Raw genomic sequence first — 20,826 nt, 5'->3', positions numbered from 1 at the left:
AAACTTGTTGTTTTGGCTTAGCTGTTGTTCAGAGAGGTCGTGCCTCTGGACAAGAAGATATCACAGAAAAAATCCTGCTGGCTGGCATGTGTCTCCTGTTTCTTAGGGGCTTTTCCGACTACAGCTGTGTAGTGTAGAACACAGCCCGATTCTACGTGGGAGCAACCAGAGTGTTGTGCTTCACTAATATTTTGCAATAGGTAGTAAATTCATTATGTATCCCATTATAAGCTCACATTTTAATTACAATGAAAGCACAGGAAATATTTTTTACTACATGATCTCACAAATGAGGTCCGTTGCTGAAAAACGTGAAAAGAGAAGAGAGTAGTTCTGATTTCTGTGGGGATGCGGGAAGTGAGCACAATGTTCTTTCCTTCCAGCTATAAAGAATTTCTGAAATCCCACTGATCCAGACTTTTTTTTTTTTTTTTTTTTTTTTTTTTTTTTTTAATTTTGGTTTGCTTTTTGTGTGTCAGATTCTCTGTTGATCTGGCTAATGTTTTCTGTAGCAAAATATGGTTATTTGTGAATAAGTAGCTTTAGTCAATAGATTGATTTTGGTGTCTTGAAGTTTATTCAGTATTGCAAGACGCTGCAGAAGGGGAAAAGAATTAAGAGACCATTGCACATTTTGTATTTCAAGTTGGCATAATGATTTAGCAAACAATCTCGGGATCTCTAGGCTCGTTTTTTTGCTGACCATTCTTAATATTTTGAAAAATGGTCTGAAATATTTGGAAAACGAATGTGCAGTGTAAATTCTGAGAAAACTGTTTAATCTTTTGTGGCAAGTTTAAAGCACGTACAAACATTCGAATTGACTTACAGAACCTATTTTATTATCATATTGTGTTGTTATGTTCTGCTTGACTGCAGTGTTACAAAACTACTTCCAGCTGTTACTTGGGTAAGGTCCTGTTAAATTAAATGGTAATTTAAAAATTGATTCTGGTAACTTCAAATACAGGCAACAAAAGTTTTGGCTGAAAAATTCTAATGCTAAATTTTGAAAACATTCTTATTGACCAACAAAAGAGAATAATGTTTCATCTTTTTAATATTGCTTTATACATGGTATTCACAGATTGCAAAATATTTTCTTCTTTGACTATGAGAAAAAAGTTGTTTCTTGAGCAACGTAGTGAATGAACTGTGGAAAGTAGGGAATGAGACTTGGAAATTCGGGAATGAAACTTGGTTCCCAAGCGTTTTGTGTGGCGGAAGAGGCCAGCGCTCCTGCCTCCCGGCACGTTCGGGCCAGGGGCAGCCGTGCTGTGGCCCGGACAGCAGGGTGCGACTGGCCAAGGGATTGCTGACAAAAACTATAAGGGCTAAATTCAGTTACTTTCACCTCTTTGGAGAGATTTGGCTCTCTTCTCTACCAACACTAGTTTACAAGAAATAGCATAAGAAATATGATTAATTTTGAAGCCCCAGCTCCTTTCCAGGCTTGACTGAAATCACCCAGAGGGTTGAAGCATCTCGACGGACGGCTGACGGGCGCTGTGACCGCTTCAGCATTAGTTTCTTAGGAAAGCAAGCAAACCCCAACCCCTCCACAGGTGGTCATCTCCAAACTTCACCATTCCTTTAAACCACCCACCAATCAAAACCTGGTTCCCTCTGGCCTTTTTTTTTTTTTCCTTTTTTTTCCTCTCCTTGCACATCTTTTTTGCGTCTCTGAAAGTCCTGAAGCTGGGTAACAGCCGCTCACTTTTACAGGAAAAAAATTCGCTGCTCTGCCCCAGACTTCTTAAAACCTGATGGAGGATATGATCGCTTAGTAGTATGTTTGGTTGATAGTTTATATTCTGCTTGAGTTTTGGAACTCTTATGGCATCTGGAGAATGAAACGTGACATTACGTTATTTTAATGAAGTATCTTAATATATGCCCTTTCAGCCCTGAAGACAAAAATCTCAGTGTGTTTTCTATACTGTGGATACTATTTTTACACTAAAAGAATGAATATACAGTGAAAGTTTTGATATTTTAGTCAGCATTCCAATTTAATGTTTTAGTCTTTTCTTGCTTTGCTTTAAACTTTTCTTACCGTGGATCTGTAAATATTTTGTTCTGAGTGCAAAAGTTGCTTTTAGCAGTACGTTAAAATACAATTTACGAAACTGAGCTCTTCCTTATCTCATATTAGAAGTGTTACAACCTTCCCTTGTAAAAAGCACATTCTGTAAGAAGCTAAGAAGCGGATGTCAAATAACTTGACTGTACTTTTCAGTTATGAGTAATCTGCACTTTTTTCCTGATGCTTCTGACAAAAAAAGCCTTATTTAGTGTGTGTGTGTGTGTGTGTGTGTGTGTGTGTGTGTGTGTGTGCGGTTCAAACTGTAATATAGTGCTTCATTTCCCTCATAATTTCTAAAGCTGGGAGCTAAAATAATGGTTTTTTGGGCCTTAGCATGTTGCTTGATCTTGCAAAGTCTATTTCATCGTCTGCTAGATCCTAATGGAGATTGGTAATGAGATAACATTTATTTATATAAAAATAAATTTACTGGTAACTGTCTAAAACTTACAAGCAATTGAAATAATACGTTATTTTAAGATTTTAATTAATTTTATCAGTATGTAAGAAAATACATGGAGGTCAGAATTTCAACACCCTAAGGGCACAACAATACTATATGCTTGTATTTTGTTGACGTACAGTCTTTGCAACCATTTAAATGAGGCAATGCATCAATGTTTCTATTGGAGATGCATTTATCTTTGGACCTTCTGCTTTCCGGGCCTTTTAAATCAATTGGCAACAAATTTTACACCTCATTCAGTAAAATCAGATTTTCCCTATATCTGTTAATGTAATCAACCTTAAAGCTTAACCATAGGCAAGAAGATGGGAAACTTCTATAGGTGCTTTTGAAAGGCTTTAAGAATGACCTTGATATTGGATTTATTAATAGCATTTCTAACAGAGAATCTGCAGCAAGCTTTTTGCCTAGAGCTACCCTGTAAATTATTGCTGCATTGCAGATTACCGTTTAATTGTTTAAGGGAAGTGCATGTGGGGAAATTACGATTTTTAAATTCCCAAGAGATATCTGCAATACACTCATGAAGGCCAGACTTAAAAACTAGTGTAACAAAATCGATGCTGTGTAAACCAAAGGGAATCAAGAGATTGCTCTTCCCCCACAGAGTTTGTTGTATGTGTACATTTTCTAAGCTTTAACTTCTGGGATGTGTCCCTTTTGTACGCCCAAGGAGCTATATTTTAAAGTGGGCTTCGGATGCCCAGTTGTAGATGTTTTGAGGGTGTTTTTTCAGATGTTCTCAGTGTTTGGATGGTCAGTTGTTTCTGAAATAAGGTTTCTCACCTTGGGAAACCAGCAAATCAGATACTTTTTACAAAGATGAATCATTACAAACAGTTAGACATACATACATACATACATATATATATATATATGTTTTTTTTAAATCAGCTCATGTTTGCATTTACCCTGGTGGGGCAGAGAGGAAAGAATGATGGGAAAAACCTATCTGTTATTCACAAGTTTAACAATTGGATTATACATTGATTTTATGTTCAATTCTATGTATACAGCAGGGTGATAATTTAATGAGTCCAAGGGTTTCATGAGTTCAAGTATGAAATAGCGAAGCTGTAATTTGATTATATAGGTCATATTAAACCTGCGCACATCATGTGCATACAGACTGCTTTAAAGGAGTACATTAGAGATGTAGAGGACATATTAAAGAGGTTTATTAGCTCTGTTTTTCAAGTCCTTTGTATCCAGAACGCTAGAGACGATGACGGTTAATACTCCAACTGTGGAGGCCTCAGGCAAAGGGAACATTGTACCTAACTTTCAGAAGTCTTTCCAAGTAACCTAAAATAATAGATTTTTTACTTTTTTTCTTTTTTAAAGACTCAGGATCCTAGATTTTACAATATTATGAACCTGCCAGTCTTTACTCCACAAGAAAGTTTATTGACAGGTTTAATTCTACAGTCAAAACACACTAGATGGTATAAAATATGTGGGCTGCTTTTTCAGGTGAATTTATGCAGAGCACAAGCAATGTGGAAAATAGTGTTTTTAAAAGACTGCGAGAGAAAGCTTATGGAAATAAGACGATGGAGCAAAACACGGCAATGTTTCCCGACATTATAGGAGGTGTGATTTTAGATTTTTTTCAGTGGTATGCTTTATCGTCTTTTCTTACTCTTTGTAAATGGTGTTAGGTTGAAGTTATGGTTTTGTATTTTATTTCTAGAGAGAACATTTCTTGTTTTCACTTATACCAATATGAATCTGGAGCAATGATTCTACTTTCATTTGCAGTTAGCCCAGCATTAGACTGATAGAACAGAGGATCTAGCCACAGTATTCATTCATGGACGGGGCAGAGATGAGACTTTAAAGAAAGAGATTTTAATTCATGTCCAAATATTTCTATTAAATTTATGCTTTAGGGGAAGATTTAAAATACAATTTCAAGAAATAAAGGGGAAAATCCCTTTGCTTTGCATATATCCTGCCGGGGAAGATGACTGAAGGGTACCTTGTGCACCTGCTCAGCATTTGTTAGAAGACCCGACCACACTCTCAGTAAAGAGCAGTGGTGGAGCCTGCAGGTCCAGTGCAATTTCTGCACATCTAAAGCAGGATTACTGCACCCTAGCTCTGTATTTCTGTTGAACTGAAAACTGCAGAGAGGAAAACGTGCTTTCCAGCTCCTGGAGTTCTGGAACAGCTCATGAACCGCTCTGCAGCTGCAGCCCAGGTTGCTTCCTGCTGCTGGAGGAAAGGGCAGTAGGAGGTGGGTGGCAGCGGGGTAGGAGGGGTGCCTGAGGACGTGGAGCCACGTCCTGTACTCCTGTCTCAGAGCTTTTGCTAGAAGTTATGATTAGATATTGGCCAGTGGGTTTAGTGTTATCTGTGGTTGAGGAGATGCTGCTTGTTCCTCAGCTAGCGCTGTGCGCCTCTGCTCAGAGCGGCCGTCCGCCTGTCCTGGTGTGGCAGGCTGGGCCTTGAAACTTGTGCCTGTCTCGCTGCCTTTTCCCCAGTGTGGCTTCCTGCACTGAGAATAGGATTTTACCCTGGGTCAAGAGAAGTAGCATTAAAGCAGCAAATCAAAGTAGTTCACCTTTTTGGCATGTAGGTTAATGCTGGTGCAGATTTATTTTGTATTATTTTGCATTTTTCTTTTGAATTTGTAAAAGGACCAGAGCTATCTGTCTCCAGGCACTTCCATCAGCTAAGTTAAGACATAAACTGGTGGATAAAAATTATAATCAGTATAGAAAGCAAATAAATAGTAATCACCAGATACATAATTCAATAACTACACAGGCCAATGATTAATAATAATAGCACTGCATCTGTTGCATGCTTGCTCTTCAGCACTTTTAAAACACAAACCCAGAAAGCCTTGCAGCATTTCCTAAGGGTTAGAAAATTGGCTATTAGAAGTCAATGAGGTGAAGCATAGCAAAGATGCAAAAGTAGCTTCCTGTCATTTAATCAGAGCAGGGCTGTCTTCTAGGGCTTTAGCAGATTCCAGCTGCCAAATTGCATCTGGGGGCTGGAGGCAATCTCTCTGCTAGGCAGATAGCAGCTCTGATAGGGCTTCCTAAGTGTGTGTTTTTTATTACACCTACGCCTGCAGGTAGCTCATACATGCTGTGAAACACTCATTGAACGTGAATGTGTTCATGGTCACTTGCTCTGCTTTGGTCACTGCATAAGTTTCCTCTGAGTTTCCGCCTTGTCCTATTTCATTCCTAAGGTGAATGTATGCCCTGTGTTCTAGCAAGCTCACCAAATGTTAACCGCAGAGAATAACACAGGTAAAATTTAATATGTAAAATGAAGAGATGACTCTGGGCTTACCAAAAATGTATGTGACAGGCTAAGCATATGGGATCGGCATTAAAGGAAATACTATGCACCAAAAGGTGTAGCAGTATCACTGATATGAAATTATCTGTATACTATTTGCTGAGTTTAAGCCCAACCTGTGATAGTAACAGCTAAACTCTTATTCATGTTGGTTGTCTTTGGAATAATAAATGACTTCTCTCTTTTTTTTTTTTTTTTTTTTTTTTTTTTTTCCCCTCAGTAAAGCCACCAGCATAGTGATAGGCAACATTGCAAGTCAGCAACACGAGCCCATCTTACTAATATCAATAGAGAAAGAAAATCACAATTTCATATCCTTAAAGGCGAACACTTCCCAGATGTAGATTTGAGGCCTTTTTTGCTCTAAGGTCAGCCAGTGCCCCGGTGTGGATCTAGGGTACTACACTGACATTAAATTCCTGAATTTCCAACTTCAGCTGGACAAATTACTCTTTGCTTTCTGTGGAAGGTTGCTGTCTATTATTAAATGATTTCTGTGTTCAACATCTGAAGCACTGCTTTACAATAACAGGTAAACTAATGCCAGTGTGACTTATAAAACTCTTCTTAATTTTCCTGCATATAAGGCATTTTGGAAGTATAAATGATTATTTTTCAACATATCATTTCTCAGCAGAGCTCTACACTTGTTTTATATTTTAAGCAAATGCCTGAGTTATTTTTACTATCATATTAGGAGGACAGATCCTACTGAAATGTAGCACTATGAAACATTTCTAGAAACAAAGAAGTTGCTGCATTGTTTAAAATGTTGAAGGTATATTTCATATCTGACATTGCTGTTTTTCAAAGTTACAGAAGCTCATATCTTAATTGAAATGGGAGGAAAATTGTATCTGAAAAGAGTGTGTTCTGGGAACTGTAGTGCTTTACTCTGACCAGTGTATTTTTTACTGAAATGTTTTATAATTCAGGATCCTTAAGTTACTTGATTTTTGTAATGGTTTAATCAATTCAAGTTAACTTTTTGAGCTACAAAAAGTGTGTCATTGCTGAGAGGCAGACAGAATTACAGAGCTCTGTGAGAATAGATCTACTATGGTAAAATATCAACTAGAATGATTTCCATCTTCTATGCATCACCAAGGCTTGTTAGCTCGAGAGAGAGCTGTCTCAAAGCTGCGACGTAGCCCAAGTGGGGTCTGGGATGGAGACTGCTGACCAAAACTACGTACTGAGCAAAACCGAAAAGTAATTCTATAATGGTATTTCTGTGCGTGTGAAACCCAAACTGCAGGTAATGGATGAAATTCAGACCAACAAGTCTGGGGCTGTTGTAATTACTGGACTGAGCTGTTATTGTAAACACTTCTGTTTAGCCTCCCAGGATACCACGGATAGTGAGGTTTAGATAAGCTGCTCTTAATTAATTTGAGGCTGCATGTCTGTCCTGGCAATGTTGTGGAGGGGAATTAGCCACAGTCTGGTGGCATCTTAAAAGGGAGCAGGGCCCAGGAAGGTGAGGTGATACCTGTCAGTTACTTCAGCAAATCTTGATGGATTTAGTTTTGTGTGAGGTGTGGAAGCAAGGTAGTTTGACCACATATCTCATGTTTCACGAGGATGTGAATAGATGAAGTAACTGAGGTAGGTGCATATCTGGGGGTCATGTCTAGGTTTGAACGTACGTGTGTCTGTTTGCAGAACCTGACCACGTGGCGCCCAGGAAAGACGTCCCTCTGCTGCTGTTCGGATCTGTGCTCCACTGCAATTGCGGAAGGTACCTAGCATAGACTGAAGCATTTGATAAATTAGGAATATTAGTGTTTTTATGGTTCTTCTACTATTGAAACTTTATAGGCATTGGGTCAAACTCTGTTCACTTTCTCCAGTGCCGTAATATATTTTTGTTTTATGATTGCTAGATTTGCTAACTGATTTTGAGGCCTTATTGTACTAGGCTAAAGAATAAGGAAACACAAGTCTTTGCACTGAAGAGTTTAAGATGGCAAATCTATAGCAGGAGAAAGATGAAAGGCTTAGCCAGGATTGTTTAGGAGACTGTACTTTTGTCCAAATACACTGCAGCTTGCACTGTTGGGCTGTTTTTTAATGATGCAATAAATTCCAATTTAAGGCTCTCAGTACTGGAAAAATGCTATGTGCACATGGCAAAAATGCTGAACTGGTGCAAAAACTTTTGCGGGTTTTGATATGTTTTTAAATTATTGATGAGTTAACTTTGTACCAGCCAGTTTATGCTGACCAGGTGTTATCTGTCCTTTGTAGCCAGAATCAAGATCCATAGCAGCGTAAAGCCAGCATGAATTTCAGAATCTGTGCTTTGGCTAATTTGATAAATGCAACTCTGTGGGGCCAGGTTCAGATCCAATTTTTACTTCGTGCTATTAAAAAAAATTGCACGGATCTAATGTTAATCACTTTGGAGCCTCCAACTCAGTGTTGACTAAGGTGAGAAAAGCCTAGCAAAATATGTGGGCTGTGATGCATTAAAATCCACTTACACGCTCCTCATTAATTGGAATGATTACCAGCGAATGCTTTCAGTGCCTTGTGTGTCAGTGACTCTAAGCAATGGATGCACACTTAACTGATAATCAGTGTTGTCTGAAAGCCTCTTCACTGCAGTTTGTAGGTGTACCTTGATGCGTGGCAGTGTGCATTTCTCATTGCTTGTCACTTGTCTGAACCACACGAGACACTTATTCTTCTGAAGCTGAATCATACCTGTAAACTGCTGCAAATAGTTTTTGGACAAGACAGAAGGTGGCATTTAAATTATGCTAAATTTCTCCTCAGATCTGTTACGTGTAAGGACCCATCTGTCTCAACAATGTGGCTTTGTTAAGACATGTAGTGCTTTGTAAGATCATCTAGACTGCTGATTTACAAAAGACAGATGACATTAGCAAGCCTTCCATGACTGAATGGTCACCTGTAAACTGATTTTGTGTAGAAGCTGAAGTAGCTATACTGTAATTTTATGGAACTGTAACTTGCTTCTCAAGTAGCATGGGAGATGGCAGAATCAAATCTAATTGTGAAGCAAAACCAGCAAAATAGTGATGGGGATAAAAGCTGTTCAGGGAGAGATGGAAAAGGGGTTTGTGAAGAAGTCACTGATATTTTGAGGGTTAAAAATAACTCGCCCTTTTTCAGCACAAGGAGGAGGGAAGGTAATATGAATGCAGGATATGCATTCAAGTGAGTAAAGCAGTAGCTAATGGTTTGATTTCACCAGCTCTTTGAGGAACTCTGCAAGCTCTTGGAAGGTTCTGAAAGAGTATTTTAAGGTGTCTGAATCATGGATATGGAGTTGTGGTCAGTGCTTAAGTAAGATCTCAGTTTAGCTTTGAAAATTTTTTAGCTGTAATGGACTGGGAACTGGCTGAGGAAATGGTTACTTTGTGCATCTGTGTGCTTTTTAAAATAGGAAGGGAAACAATTTGGGCTGTTTGTCAGGCAATGTGGAATACTGATCCTGATGGCAGGCAGTAACTTCTAGGGACACTGCATTTTCTTTCGCTACTAATATACTTACCCTATAAAACTTATTACTTTGAAAAATCGGTCCTGTTTCATTTGGCCTTGTCACTCTTCCTTCCCTGATCTAAATTAGCTATGCGCCCAGTCTACGATAGCAGGGTTGCTGTTCCTCTCCTCTGATGGAAGAGGATGAAGTACATACTCCAAGATGCAACTGAGTGGGCTTCCCTGCAGAAATGATAAGGACCTGGTTGCATCCATGCTCTGTTTTGAGGAACAAGTCATCTTTGCAAGTAAAATAAGTCTTCTTGAAGTAAGATCTTAGACAAAAAGAGGAAATGAGCTCATTGTTAGAGCTCATGGTGCATCTCTGCAGGGTAGGGGAAGTTGAGATATTGCTGCCTTGGGTCCTCCTAACTGCTAAATTTCCTGTGTTTATCAAAATTTACTAGAAGTGAGAGGTTGCCAGTTTTGATAGCAATAGCCAGAAACCTGAAGTGAAGGGCGAGAAGACAGTAACACAGAGTTGTTATAATGACTAATAAAATCAAAGTGAAGGCTGAATGACATTGCCTGTACAATAAACACCAGTGGGTCAAAGCACTGAACACTATTAGACCCCGGGAAATTGTGTCTATATTTAGGAGAAAAAATAAACCCTGAAACTTGCCTGTCAAGTTGCATTTCTCTTACTTACGTTTACTTTTTCTGCATCATCTCTTCACTTTTTTATTTCTTTTCTCTGCATTTCCCCTTATATGAGCCTTGACAAGATAGACCGGTATCACTACATTGGTGCATTAGGTTGGAACAAGAAATTTAGAAAAGCATTTTGTGAAAATGGTGGTCAAAACTTTTTTGGTGTTTGTAAACCTTTATCCAAAACCTGGATACTGGTACCCTTCCCATCCTCTCTGATCTTAGCTCATAACGTTGTCTACCAGTTTTTCCTCTGGGCCACAGTATTTCTATCTGTTCTTCCTCTCCTTTCTTGTGCCTCTTTCATATTTACTCTTTCGTGAAAGAATAGCAAGCAGAGCCCTTCTGCCCATAGAGTTCATATTCCTGGGTCGACCTGCATGTGTCTCTGATGTGTATCATCCTTTCGTTATGGCAGTCCCTGTTGTTTCAGCCATCTTCTGGTTCTATAAAGGAACTCATGTTTGTTTTGATTTTCGTTTTTCTTTCTTTCTTTCTTTCTTTTTTTTTTTTTTTTTTTGATGGAATAAATTACTTAACTTGGATAAAGTAATGTATGTGAAAGGAAACCAAGGCACTGAACATGCAGTTTTGGTTGTATAAGTGGCAATTCTTTGATGCTTTGGGGGTTTAATTTTTTTACTAGACCAGTCTTGAATATAACAAACCAAATGCTGAAGTAAAAGAGGATACAATGCAGGGCTGCCAAATGAATAAGTGCATTTGCTGAAAGTTATTACTTCATGCCACTGCCTGCTTGTGTGCCCAGCATATTTTTAGGAAAACAGATCTGTTCACAGTGGCATTGAAGCACGTACTTCAGTGATCCGGTTTTTAAATTACACTAAATTATATAAAGTACACATGCTTTTGGAGCATAAGTCACCTTTTTGAGATTTTTAGCCTAAAATAAACAAAACTAAATCCCAGAGGGAAGAAAAGCCACATTCCTTTTCTACGTATTAGGCGCAGGATTCTACTACAGCCAAGTCTTGCTCTCCCAGTAAAAACCCCTGCGGTGAGTTGCAAATACTTTCTTCACCCTCCACCCCCTCTGCTAATATAATTTCAGTGATTCGGAGAAACCTGGAATTCACACTCCTCACTTCAATTTCAAGTTGATAAGAAATATTTCTTATTTGTGGTGGAATGGCGCAGGCCTGTGGCCTGGGAGATCTGTACATGTCTTTATTGCGTCTCATAGGCAAAATAAATTACTTTCATGTTAGACATTTTCTTTAGAAATGAATTGGATTTCAAGTCAAAATATTTTCAGAAATTTCTGTCCTTGAAACAAGCTTTTGAAACCATCTTTGTTTGTCTGAGTAATGAACCATGAGTTGTACCAGGGACTAAGTACAAACCTAAGTGTTTTGCTGAAGAGGTTTGGGGTTAATCACATGCTTGCAACTGAGCATGTGTTTGCTTTCTTTGCAGTGTTGTTGCTCGAGGATCATCTCATGCCAATACTTACATTTTACGAGAAAAGAAGTACACAATAGTCCTACCTCCTTTTTCTGGCTTTTCTCAGTTAGTCAATAACTATTTCAGATTCTTTATCAATTTAATGAATCTCCTTTTCATATAAAGCAGGCTTTTATTAGCAAGCTGTTGTCATACGTCTTTTCTTATTCAAGGATGATGATTCTGCAAGTGTAGACAAGATGAATCTGTGTCATTCTCCCGGGGATTCTTTGTGTCTCAGCTCCCCCATTTCTAGAATGGACACTCGTTTAATCAGAACAGTACTGCCAGCCACGTCTGGTCGTTCTTGGAGAGACAACCTTGGCTGCTAACTAATTATGCTCTGAATTTGTTAATGAAATCAGCTTCAGGACATCTTTATATATATTCCTTTCTTGTATCATATACCGTACCCATGCCCTAGTCAAACAGGAATGATCGTCTTTTATAGCCGGATATTCATGGCAGGCTTGAAAAGGAGGTTGCCGAGTTCTCTGAAGCTGTGATCCCGTACGGTAAGGACCCCTGTCAGCTTCTGGAGTTTGTGGCAAATTGTCTGACAGAACTTCTGAGAAGCTTGTAGCATCAGTGCTTTCTGTACTTTTTATCGTTGAATCTCTAAATATTGTGTAACAGAAATTTTTCTCCACAATTTTCACAAGAGCAGACTGAAGAATAGCTGTGTTGTAATTTGCAATAGAGTGTAGGGACTGGACTGGAGTAGCAACTTTCTGGCTGTCCCAAGCCAGGAATTCACGCTTCCGTCCTCATTCCCTCTGCATCCAGTGGAGGAACTCAGATGCAATGTCCAGAAGGAGGAAGTGCTTGTTGTGCTAACTGGTGCGGAGGAAGGAGCACTAAAGCTTTCTTCGTTTCCTGCCCATCATCTAAGTCAGGAAGAAGCAATTGAGCAGCAGCTCCTTTTCTTCTAACTACAAGCAGACAAGGCTTCACAAGAGGGTTAATACCTTTTTATTCTTCTTTGGGAGTTTATCTCAGGTTCCAGCTTATAAATATAAACATTAATTAGGAAAATGGAAGATTTTCTTATTGATAAGCCATGAAATTAAATGTTCCTTTGATCTCCTTTGGAAAGGATCATATATGTAGGCTTTTCTGTTCAGGGAAAATGGAGAACTAGTGGCATTAAACATCCAGAAAACAAAGCAATAGTCATGGCCGTTTTCCTAGGGAATAATGGTGTCACATTATGCTTTATCAGTATAATTTATCTGTGCACTGTGTGGAAAAATAAATCCTTTCAAAGGCTTTCAATTGTGAGAAATAATTAAATAGATGAATAGTATCATTACTAAAAGTAATCAACGGAGTTTTTAAGTTATGGCTGGATCCCAAACCTGCTTAAGTCAGTGAAGTGCCTCACACTGATTTCAGCTGGCTTTCAGTGAGGTTTTGCATTGTCTCTCCGTATAGTCCGGAGCATTCTGCATGAAGGCTGCTGTGTAGTTTTTCCTCTATCATATCGTGTAGCAGTTAAAATATTCAGAAGTAAGAATGATGAATCAAGAAAGTTTAAAATAAATTATTAAACATAACTTAGAGCCAGATGTTAAATGTATTTAGATGGCTAAAGATCAGGTAAAGTACCTACTGGGCTTTTCAAAATCATACAGTGATTTCCTGCCTTATCAAAAGGACTGCAGCTCTGTGCATTGAAATCTGGCTCCTAGGTATATGCCCTTCTGATTTAAAAGGGTTATTGAGTCATTAAGACACTGAGGTGCCTTTACAAGTTATTCAGAAAACCAACTTCTTCTAGAATCTTTTTTTAGATTATCAGTAACTACAGAAACTGTAGCCAAACTAGGACTCCAGTCTCAGCAATGTGGTCAGTGGTCAGCAATGATTCTAGGATATATAGCTCTAAAGTGATATGACTTATTTAAAACAGAAATTTTGTTCTATTTTGTTAAATACAGTTATGCTAGATGAATTGTATTTTAAGAAAATTGTAAACAAAACATTAAACATAGTCTTTGAAAAAGACTATAAAACATATTAATGGTAAAGATGTTAGAGCCACAATATGATGAAGACTTGGGTAGCTGATACATGAGCCAGAAGAAGTTATTTTTTTATTCCTTCACAGTAATTTTGACTCTGTGGAACTGATGGTAATGAAAAAAATATCTGTAAAGTAACTGAGAAGTTACTTAAATCTAAATTCTAAGTTGCTTAAGAAAATATCCCTGAAGAATCCATACTAACTTTAACAAGCAGGCAAAAAAGATAATTTTCTTATATGTAAGGGGTGGTGTTTGAAGGTTTCTTTAAGCACTTTATTGGCTGATTTGGAACCTGTGAAGCCTGAGTGGGTAATTGAACACTACCATTTGTGGAAGCTGTTTCTTTGTTATCAGATATTCCTAAAAGGCTCCAGGGTATAAAGCCTAAAGTTAAATAGTGAGTCAATATAAAAGTGATTTAATGCTTAAAACTATGGGGTGAAGAACAAAAGCTGTCAAATGGCCAAGACAAATACAGCTTTCTTTTGGTTGTCTTTTTAGGCACACTTTGGGGCTTTTGTACACTCTTCTACTCATCAGATGCAGACTTTATCTTCCATTGCTGACCTATGCAACTAAAAGATCTTTGCTTTCAGACAGTGCTTGGAATTTACTATAGTCAAAATTGATGACTTAGCCAATATTAAAGACACTATAGTATCAAAATACTTTGTACATGAACAGTGTTAGTTTGTACAGCTTGTATTTAAGATTTCTGAACTGACTTTATTCTCAGAAGAAATGGTCTTACAATGGAAACCTGATTTTCAGGAACCAGGCATACCTTTGTGTATCTAGCAAACCTAGTATACTTAATGCAACATAATATACAAAGCAGCTAAGGATGGATGCACACATGCAATGCTAGGGATATGAAGTTACATACATCTATCCTGTCTCTGAAAGTACAGTCGCTCACTGCAAAAGCCTGGTCGGTGAAATGAAGAGGCCCTTTGGCACCATCTCTTGCTTTAAGTGTATTCATTTTGTATGTATAATCTTAAGGAGAAGTTGGGGGGGGGAAGGCAAGAGCTAGGAAGCAGCATGGTACCCACAGCTACCCACAAATGGCAGCTGGTAAAGTGGAAAAAGGTAGTTAAAGGGGTTGAATTCTGTTTTGATGTTACCTGTTCATTGCCAATAACTGTGGATAAACAGCAAAGCTGTTGAAGTGAGTACAAACCACCTTCACTACAAAATACTAGACATTAGACCTCAGAGGTAAGGAATTTTATGCTGACCTCTATCTGTCTTTGTCTCTCTCTTGTTTTTTTTTTTTCTTTCATTTTTGGAAAAGAAGGTGAGAGAAGACCCATTCAGTAAATGTGGAACTAAGTTTGTAGCAACTATTAGCAAACTATTAGTAAAAAGGCAACTAGCTTGAGTCCCAATCTGGCAAATCTGTTGTATATTTTATTTTAGTCAGTATAAACTAGCTAGTCAAGTTCATTAAAAATAGGTCTAAAAATAGGTACCTCACATAAATCTACTTTTCAGAGGTAGAATCTTAAAAGTATAAAGAATCCTGCTGAAATCTTGATCATCCATTTTTAGCAGCTGAACAACTGTTGACTGATGGATGCTGAAAGCTCTATGATGAATAGCAAATCGCTTAGATTAAGAACTGGCTAAAAAATTAAGAGGTATGAGGAAAAATAAATGGTCAAATCTTCATTAAGGCCTAGAGAAACAATGCAGAGTGCCAGAGGTAGCTGTGCAAGTTTCCGGAGTTCAATATAGCTATCAGTAATGTTTGCAGGCTTTTCAGCTGGAGGATAGAAAAGGTGGTGAAAATTACCACCTTTGGAGGTAAGTGATGGAGCATTTTGGCTGAACAGATCTGAGACTTTGCTCTTATAAAATCTGAGTACTAACAACCACACCCGATTTTCATCCACAATCAAGCAACGGAAATATAAATGCCTCTTGTCTTTTCTATATCCATTGCGTATGAGGAAACGAAGAAAGGCCAGTCTTGGGTAAGTCACCAGGCAAACGATGGAGATGGACTTGTAATTAAAACACAGTAATCTCTACGCTTTCTTAATCAGCCCAGGCCAGGTGATGTAAATTTTGTAATGCACCTCTTAACTGGGGCACAAAAAGACTATAACATTTTATTTTAACAGAAGTTGATAGTACTGATGCTTGTGCAGTTTTCAGAATTTGTAGCGGAAATGAGCAACCTAATTTCCCAGGCATCCTTTCCTTAAGGCTAGGTAGACCTAGATGTTTCTGAAATAAAATAATCATGTATGTTATCTAATTCCGCAGGTGGCTGAAATGAGGAAGGGTACAAAATTTCTGCCTCACGATGTAGTCTCCTTTATTTAGATTGAACTATGTCCACAGGAACAACAGCTACAGTGCGATGCAGCTATTCTGCTATATGAAGCAACATTACATAATATTTGGATCTGCAAGTGAAATATCTAGTTAAAATTTTAGAGGAGAAGCTTACCTCAAATATAGCTTACTTACAGACTTAACTAAACTTTGATTTTCATTGGAAAAAAGGTGCTCTAAAATTTTAATGATCTCAGGGGTTGAGGACCTAGGTTTTACAGCAGCAAGATGCTGACTGAGCCTTTCCTCAGGACCAGTTCAAAGGCAAAAGCACAACTGCTTTGATCAGAGACATTTGCCTAATTACATCTTGGTTCTAGAAAAGTCTGTATGGTCTTGATAACTGCAATAGGCCAGTCTTACCCTTTTGTTCCCCCATCATACTTTACTGCAGCAAAAAATATGAAATAATCACTTTCCATGTTTTAATCTTATACTAAACGATCCCTTACATTGCACGACCTTGCTTGTGATCTCTGATTAGATGAATAAGACTGTTAGTATATTGGTGGAAAGCCTTCCATTCCTAGGTATTCTGGCAGAAAAATGAGGAAAGGAAAATCAAGCCTTCCTAGATAGTGCATACCTGGGTCAGTCACTGCATATTTTTGAAACTTGTAAATTGTGGAACATATTTTTATTTCACTTAATAATCAAAAACTATACTCAGGTCTTGTAGGTCATAGTCATACTTGCCAAAACTGTGTATTTGAACACACAGACAATTAATTACAAATACATTGATATGCTAGGAAGGAGAAGCTGAAACAGCCTGTCTGAACGGGTGACAAAAGGCTGTTACTGTAATTTAGTGCTCCATACTGGAACTAAAAGCCTGCCAAGGGGCTGCTTGCTTTTATAATCCTTACAAAAACCCACAAAATACACCACCGTTTGGGACTGTGCATTAGGTCGAAGGAGAGGCTGTATAACACACAGTTCAACTGCTCGTGTCCTCCTTGGTAGTGGTCTCTTGCAGATTAGACCACTCCCAATAAAACACTTGAGAGAAATTGGGCTGGACCCAAACCCTGCCAACTACACCAGAGTAGAAAGGACAGATGCACCACAGATCCTCTTGAAATAAGGAGGATCTACTAATGGGCATGCAGGTACTTGCTGGTGTGTCTGTCCAGGATGTCATCTGTTCTGGTGACTGTTGCCTGGACAGACACAGGACCTTGTCTTTACTGCTCTACTGCCCCACCTTGTTACTGCTCTACTTGTTTTATCACCAGTTCCTTCTTTTCCTTATTTTTCTTTCCTTCCCCTTTTAATTCTATTCTAATCTTCTATTTTCTTCAGTCTTTACACTATCTGCTCCCTATCACTGTGAGGTCTTTCTAACTTGTCACTTTTCCCAATCCTTCCCAACTCTTCTCTTCTGAATTACACAGCTCTTTCCTCAGTGCTAAAGCTCTGGAAAACATAGGAGGAGCATTTCTCGTGCATGGTATTAAATTACTCAAGGTAATCGTGCAATTGTAGAAGAAGCTGCTTTAGTCAGAGCTGGAAACTCATATTCAAAACATTTTGCTGTCAGGCTGTACCAAAAGCCTCTACTATTCACAAGGGAACTGAATTTTGGAGAGTTGTAGCCTAGCCAAATTTGGGAGGTTTTTCACACTCTGACACTCAGTGATACCTTCAGTCTCCCAAATTTCAACTTTCTGCTTCGTAACCTGAAAATGTTAATTTTTAAATGAAAGTCTTCCTATTTTTTCCCTCTGGAATGCTAAAACATGATTCTCTTGTATCCATTGTTCTTGAAACCGGCTCATCTGTTTAAGCCAATACCAGAATCTTTCAGCCTGAGGCAGGCATCCAGCATACAAAAGTTCAAGGAGTGGTCAATGCTGACAAAGTTACAAGCAATTAAAAATAGATATTATCATGGAAAGCTTTGAATATGCTTACTGTAGGAGGTACTATCTGCTCCATGTGTATGAGACAGGACAGAGAGCCTGGCTTTCTTCAGAGGCACATTAGCAAAGACCTGTTCATCTCCTTGGCAGTTCACATGTATACTGTTCCTGGGCACATTTCCAAATAGAGTGGAGTAAATTCTACTCCACAAGCCATGACAGGATTGGAAAACTTGCTCTGTAGCCACTGTGCTCTCCAAGCAATGTGCAAAATGGGTAGGCAGAGACAGTGGCTTATAGCCTCTTTCCATATCCCAGAGGTTACCATCTCCAGGTGCTCATTACCACCTCTCTGTTGGAACTTATCACTGGAGTTGGTTTGCCAATGGCAGATACGAATGGTTGGGTTACATCAGTTAGATTACTGGTATAACAAAAGTAAAGGCAAAAGAAAAGAAAATGGAGAAAGTTAGGACACCAGCATAGCTACTGCACCTTGATGTAAAGTTTAACTTTTTACTGCTTTGTCTTACTGAATTTCTACTCAAGGAAATGTTAGTGTTACTCAGTTCATCCACAGGTGCTGGTGGATTAGGTACTGCAGTGTTAACATCAGATGGCCAACACTAAGTTAATAGGAGCTGGTGGTTTTCTGATTAGCCTGATATCCATCTGCTTTCACCTAAGTGTAGTGTTTCTCCCTAGTAACAGTGTTTCTTCAGGTATGTGGCATGGCTACAGTTGGCCACAGTTACTTTTTTGTGGCATGTTTGCAGTTTACAAGCGGTGTACAAGCTGTTCCCCCAGGAAGAATAGAAACTCTCTTTGCTTTGAACTTAGTGACATCATCTTTAAGATACTTAGTTCACTGTTTTGACTTTTTATGTGGATAAGTGTAATTTCTACTTTTGTGGTATGAACAATTTTCAGGCTTTTAATATCCCTAATCTGAGTAGAAACAGTTTCTAGAAAGTGATTAGTATGGTATGTCATCCTGGACTTAAGATGACTATATGCTAGAATATTTTTACTTTCTAGAGTAAAAGAGTGAGTCTCTTGAGAGGAAACTCCCAGGCTCAAATGAGCTTTGCTTATGCTACCTCTATAAACGGTGATGTTAACAATGACTGTATGGGATTCTCATTTATTTTGTGATGGAATTTTATCAAGTGTGCTCAGCTTAAATAAAGACATCTTTTCCTGCTCCCTGTTAGCCCTGTAAACTTCACGTAACATCTGAAAGTCAAGCTGAATGCTTTCCTTTTTAACCCTGTCACTATTAATAAGAACACCATAGGCTAAATTATGCCTTGATTTTTTTTATATATTATATTTTTTTAATACCTAAAAGGCAACTTTGGGCAAACTTGTTCAAATCTATTAGCTTTCAGCAGGATTTGCACAGCTGTAACTAAGGATAGTCTAGCCCAAAGCAGTTTGTACTACTACTACTATACTATGAGAAAACATGCATAACAAACATGTGACTTGAACACCTCTGTATTTTGTTCTTTACTGAGGAGTTCATTTTCCAGTATCACAAAATGATATCCTTGTCACAATGCTTCAGTTGAAGTAAAAGTAGTAATACAAACAAATGTTCAGAAGATTCTCCTCTTCTAAATCAATCCTCTGCCAGTAGAAGATTGCTATGTACTAGCTTCGGGGTTTCGGCTAGTCCAGCGTTAAACGCTGCACGTGGAAGAGCATCCATTGTCGCTATTTACCGATTATTTCATGCTAATAGCTTCCACCTTTGGGGAATTTGCAGCTTCTCTATTCTTTAACTTTGCACTCGCTAAACTTGCCATATGTCACAGGGTGTAATGAACTAAAGGAACTTCATTCGCTGTTCTCGGCTCAGATTACAGTGAACAGCACAGTGCTTTGGTGTCCCTGGGTGCTTACAAGAATCAGACTCCTTTAAAAGGTATGGAACCCCTGCTAGCTATATTTGCCTATGTTTTATTCTCTTTAATCCCATTTAGTGCATTCACTTAAAATACGTCTTGCTGAGAAAATGACTTTTGATCCAAGACTGGCTTAGCAGCTTTTGGGACTGCCTAACCAGGCAGCTTGAGACGTGTTTTGAGTTAAATCCAAGTGATGAAATAATGCTATGGGTGCCTGAATTCATACCTGAGAAACAGTGACTATTTCAAACACAATTACCATTCAAGGGCTGGTTTCTCACTTGCAGATTGCGATGGGAGAAGGGGAAGTGGGTGGCAGATCCTGCGGTGGGATCAGCTGTGCTGGGGGTTAGTGCCGGTGTGACTGACGCAGCTGCGTGGCTGATTTCTGCTAAAAGCACCTTGGGAGAGGAGGTCCTAATTCTGTCTGATGCGTGAGTGACCCTGCTGGGGGGCTGTCTGGAGAGAGGCTGCCTCCTGTCTTATCCTGGCTCTGCTTCTCTTTAGCTGGATAAGCGTAATAAATCAGGTATGGTGGAGTTGCAAGGTGAGATACTGAGATCGATTTTGCTTTTTGCCATTTCCAGATGTGCCCTCTGCATATTTAATGTTTTGGGGTGAAGTCCCTGGAGGTATTATCAGCTAGCACAAAGCACCGGCAGCACGCTGGCCTTGCCCTCCCCAGCTCAGGGTCTGCCTACGCCTATTCCCCGCTTGTCCAAAGTTTGCTGCAGAGGTAGGCAAGTGCATTTTTGACTGCTGCCTCTCCTTTCCCCCTTCTCCCCCAGCTAAACGGTTGTGATAGTAATGTAAAGATGCCTCAGCAGAGACTGAACCTGATGGGGACACCCAAGGAGCCAGCCAGTCCTATCTGGAGCGTGTGCCCCTCCTGGCTCATGCAAGCTTCGGCGCAGGGAAGCATCGCAGGTGCCCTCTAGTCTAGAGGGAGGATCCCTGCTAGAGCATAACCCGAGAGCTGAAGTGAGCCTTAGTGATAAGGTCTACATTAATCTCCACAAAAAGTGTGTGGTATACCTCAGTGCATTTCTACCGGGTCCAGGTGAATTATTTTTTCCTATGGACAGTAATCTGCTTTAAGTTTAGCAAGCACCTACGCAGCACATGAAGAGACAAGCAGCGACTTATGCCAGCATGCTTCAGCTATATATTA

The 20,826-nt window shown here is 39.0% G+C and overlaps 1 long non-coding RNA gene across 1 annotated transcript; it reads left to right on the top strand.

The window, feature by feature from the left end:
• Positions 1-19,529: 19,529 nt before the first annotated feature.
• LOC134144145 (uncharacterized) lies at positions 19,530-20,517 on the top strand. The gene is made up of 3 exons (XR_009959300.1): positions 19,530-19,672; positions 20,243-20,391; positions 20,483-20,517. It is a non-coding gene; the product is annotated as an uncharacterized LOC134144145 (long non-coding RNA).
• The last annotated feature ends 309 nt before the right edge of the window (positions 20,518-20,826 follow it).

Source organism: Rhea pennata, chromosome 9, assembly GCF_028389875.1.
Source record: "Rhea pennata isolate bPtePen1 chromosome 9, bPtePen1.pri, whole genome shotgun sequence".
Lineage (NCBI taxonomy): Eukaryota > Metazoa > Chordata > Aves > Rheiformes > Rheidae > Rhea > Rhea pennata.
The sequence above is the reverse complement of the archived record's forward strand: the minus strand, read 5'-3'. Positions and strand labels throughout refer to the sequence as shown.